This window comes from Egretta garzetta, unplaced genomic scaffold (genome assembly GCF_000687185.1).
Source record: "Egretta garzetta isolate BGI_Z169 unplaced genomic scaffold, ASM68718v1 scaffold179, whole genome shotgun sequence".
NCBI lineage: Eukaryota > Metazoa > Chordata > Aves > Pelecaniformes > Ardeidae > Egretta > Egretta garzetta.
In genome coordinates, this window is record NW_009270001.1 from 1961114 (window position 1) to 1961492 (window position 379).

The following is a 379-nucleotide window of genomic DNA, read 5'->3' on the forward strand; positions in this document are numbered from 1 at the left end:
TCTTCGAGCGCGAACGGGCGGGCGGAACCATCCGCGTCACGGGAAAGGGGAGCCCGCCGAGCTCGGAGACACTCCCCCCTCCAGAGAACGGACCAGCTCACCTGCCCATTGTAAAGTGGCGGAAAGAGGCGGTGCCATCTCCTTGGCCGGGGGGTACGGGGGTAGTTGTGTCCTTATGCCCTTCCCAGTATGGCGCAGGGAGGGGCGGGCATCCATTTTCGAAGGCGTTGTGGGGCAGGGGAGCGGCCCGGGGCTCCCCAGCGGGCGGGGAGACACACGCTGCCCCCGGTTCCTCAGGGGGCGGTGGCAGGCCCACAGGGGAGGCCGTGTGGGCGCTCCGTGGGGCTGGGGGGGGGGGCCCGGAGCCCCACTCCCCTCA

The 379-nt window shown here is 71.0% G+C and overlaps 1 protein-coding gene across 2 annotated transcripts in view; it reads left to right on the plus strand.

The window, feature by feature from the left end:
* The window catches only part of HDHD2 (haloacid dehalogenase like hydrolase domain containing 2), a 22222-nt gene continuing 21843 nt past the window's right edge, over positions 1 to 379 (plus strand). Inside the window, exon 1 of one of the 2 annotated variants that reach the window (XM_035903073.1) lies at positions 1 to 153. The gene's annotated coding sequence lies outside the window, so the exon portion shown is untranslated. The remainder of the gene's footprint in view (positions 154 to 379) is intronic. The other variant, XM_035903075.1, reaches the window with a different exon arrangement.